Here is a 4200-nt window from a genome sequence, read left to right as displayed (position 1 = left end):
CCAATCACAGGTATTATGTAATATTTGTAGATGATTTCTCACGTAAGTGCTGGATTTTATTGATGAAGAAGAAAGATCAAATGTTCTCTAAATTTTGTGAATTTAAAGCACTTATTGAGAAAGTCATTGGAATGAAAGTGAAGGTTCTCAGAAGCAATAACATTGGATAATATGTGTCGAATGAATTTAAGAACTTATGTTCATCAGAAGGCATTCAACGAGAGTTAATAGTACCCCATAACCCACAACAGAATGGGGTGGTTGAAAGGAAGAAAAAAAGTATTGTGGGAGCTGCACGAGAAATGTTACATGATCGGGGCCTATTGTTGCACTTGTGGGTTGAAGCATGCAACACAATTGTATATTTGTAGAATAGAAGTCCCCATTATATTCTCTGGATAAGTACACTAGAAAAAGATTTTTTAGGTAAGAAACCAAATGTGGCACACTTTAGGATATTTGGTTCATCAATTTACTATCATATTACCAAGAATGCAAGGAAAAAGCTAGAACCAACAGTTGAGTTGGGCATATTTGTGGGGTACACTGATACACTTCACAACTATCGGGTGTACCTGTCATCTCACAGGATGACAGTGTTTTGTAGAGATGTGAATTTCAATGAAGAGAAGGCCATGAGATGTTCCATTAAGAGGGAGATTTAGTTAAATGAAGATGAGGAGCTTTTAGCTCCAAAGGAAAAACCTTAGGATGATGTGGAATAACCACATGTAGAGAAGCAGAAAGTGGAAGAACCCACTCATGCAGAGAGTTTTAGAGATGGAAGGAAGCCCACCAGAGAGGTTGACAGATTAATGCATGATGCTAGAGAGAATGTGGAAACACCCGCATCATAACGCAGGTAGACGAGGTCACCAGACCGGTACACTGGCTACATGGCGATGATGAGCGAGGGTATAGAGATTGAGCCATCCTCATTCAAGGAATAAATGTAAAAGCTAATATGGGTTGATGGCACGGTAGAGAAGTATGAATCCATTATCAGAAACAATGTTTGGGAAGTGGTCCCAAGACCAACATACAAGTCAATGGTGAGTTCCATATGGATTAAAAAGGTAAAGCAAGCAGTAGATGGGAGTGTTGAGAAACAAAAGGCCAAATTTGTGGCCAGAGGGTTCTCTCAGGTGGAGGGAATTGATTATGAGGATGTCTGTTCTCCAATAGTAAGGTACTCTTCAATTAGATATATTCTAGCACTTTCAGTGCGGATGGGATAGAAGATACATCAGATGGATGTGAAGACAACATTCCTGATCAATGGTGTGATTGAGGAAGAGGTGTACATTGGGTAGTCAAAGGATTTGAAACCTCCAACAAAAATTTGCATGTGTTCATACTCAAGTGAGTGTTGTATGGATTGAAACAAGCACCTCGTGCTTGGTACACCAAGATCAACAATTATTTCACCAAGTCCAAAAGTAAAGAAGATGAAAACCTTTAACATATTATGGTTGAAGGTAAATTGTTGATTATAGTATTATATGTCGATGATTTAATTCTAACAAGTGATGAGAAGCCGAAAAAATCTTACAAAGAGGATCTTGTAAGAGAATTTGAGATGAAGGACCTAGATCTCATGCATTATTTCCTTGGTATGGAAGTATGGAAAGGAGATGAAGAAATTTGTCTCTCGGGGAAAGTATGCCAATGAGATACTGAATAAGTTCCACATGGAGAGAAGAAAATCCATGGAGACTCCTCTACAAAGAAATTGGAGGAAGGAAGATGCTACTTCAGATGATGTAGTGGAGGCTACTATATATAGACATCTTGTGGGTTCACTTATGTACTTGATGAACAAACGACCATATATATGTTTTTTAATTAACCAACTTAGTCAAGCAATGGTTAAAACAACCAAAATATATCGAAAGGTAGATAAACATGTTTTGAGATACCTAAGAGGCACCACTCCGTTTGGTCTGTGATATGGACAGACAAAGGGAATGAAGCTTCAAGGCTTCACAAATGTAAATTTTAAAGGGCGTCCATCAGACATGATGAACACATTTCTTATATGTGCACATCTTCTGTATATGCACGTCTTTTATATATGTGCATCTACCATATATGCGCAACTTCCATATACAAAAATTGCGGATATACGGAAATTGTGCATATATGTGTAACTTTCTTATATATGCCTATCTTTCATATATGTACATCTTTTATGTATGTGCATCTACTGTACATGTACAACTTCCATATATACAGAGGTTGTACCTATATAGAGAGACTGCATTTTTGTGCATATATGGAAACTGTGCATATACAGAAAATATGTGCATATCTTCTATATATCTGTCACTTTCTTATATGTGCATATCTTCCGTATATACACATATTTTATGTATCTGCATCGTATATGCGCAAATTCCATATACAGAAATTGTGCATATACGGAAGATATGAGCATATATTCAGTATATCCGTAACTTTCTTATATGTGAATATATTTCGTATATGCACATCGTTTATGTATCTGCATCGTATATGCGCAAAATCCATATCCAAAAATTTGTGCATATATGAAAATTGTGCATATACGAAAGATAAGTGTATATCTTTCGTATATACATAAATTTTTGTATATGTGCAAATTCCATATACAGAAATTGTGTATATACGAAAATTGTGCATATACGCAATATATGAGCATATCTTCAATATATGTACATGTTTTGTATATGTGCAACTTCCGCATATGCACATATCTTCCGTATATGCATAAATTTCTTATATATGTATATATTCTGTATATGCATGTCTTTTATATATGTGCATCTACTATATATACGCAACAACCATATACAAAAATTGCGCAAATACGGAAATTGTGCATATACGGAAGATATGTGCATATCTTCCGTATATGCATAACTTTCTTATATATGCCTATCTTTCATATATGTACATCTTTTATGTATGTGCATCTACCATACATGTGCAACTTCCATATATACAGAGGTTGTGCCTATATAGAGGCTGCAGTTTTGTGCATATATGGAAACAGTGCATATACGAAAGATATGCTCATATGTTCTATATATCTGTCACTTTTTTATATGTGCATATTTTCCGTATATACACATATTTTATGTATCTGCATCATATATGCGCAAATTCCATATATAGAAATTGCGCATATAAGGAAATTGTGCATATATAGAAAATATCCACATATCTTCGGTATATCCGTAACTTTCTTATATGTAAATATTTTCCGTATATGCACGTCGTTTATGTATTTGCATCGTATATGTGCAAATTCCATATACAAAAAATATGCATATTCCATATACAAAAATTGTGCATATATAGAAGATACATATCTTCCGTATATACATAAATTTCGTATATGTGCAAATTCCATATACAGAAATTGCGGATATACGAAAATTGTGTATATACGCAATATATATGCATATTTTCAGTATATGTGCATCTTTTGTATATGTGCAATGTCCGTATATGCGCATATCTTTCGTATATGCATAAATTTCTTATATGTGTATATCTTTTGTATATGCATGTTTTTTATATATATGCATCTATCTTCTATATATGCATGTCTTTTATATATGTGCATCTATCGTATATGTGCAACTTCCATATACGAAAATTGTGCATATCTATATGCGTAACTTTCTTATATATGCCTATCTTTCATATCTGTACATCTTTTATATATGTGCATCTACCGTACATGTGCAACTTCCATATATACAGAGGTTGTACCTATATAAAGACTGCATTTTTGTGCATATATGGAAACTGTACATATACAGAAAATATGTGCATATCTTCTATATATCTGTCACTTTCTTATATGTGCATATTTTCCGTATATACACATATTTTATGTATCTGCATCGTATATGCGCAAATTCCATATACATAAATTGCACATATACAGAAATTGTGCATATACGGAATATATACGCATATCTTTGGTATATCGTAACTTTCTTATATGTGAATATCTTCCATATATACATGTCGTTTATGTATCTGCATCGTATATACGCAAATTCCATATACATAAATTGTGCATATATGAAAATTGTGCATATACGGAATATATGCGCATATCTTCCGTATATACATAAATTTCGTATATGTGCAAATTCTATATACAGAAATTGCGCATATATGAAAATTGTGCATATACACAATATA

Source organism: Pinus tabuliformis, chromosome X, assembly GCF_031772625.1.
Source record: "Pinus tabuliformis cultivar Carrire ecotype Pingquan chromosome X, CPIR1, whole genome shotgun sequence".
NCBI lineage: Eukaryota > Viridiplantae > Streptophyta > Pinopsida > Pinales > Pinaceae > Pinus > Pinus tabuliformis.
This window is presented reverse-complemented; position numbering follows the sequence as displayed.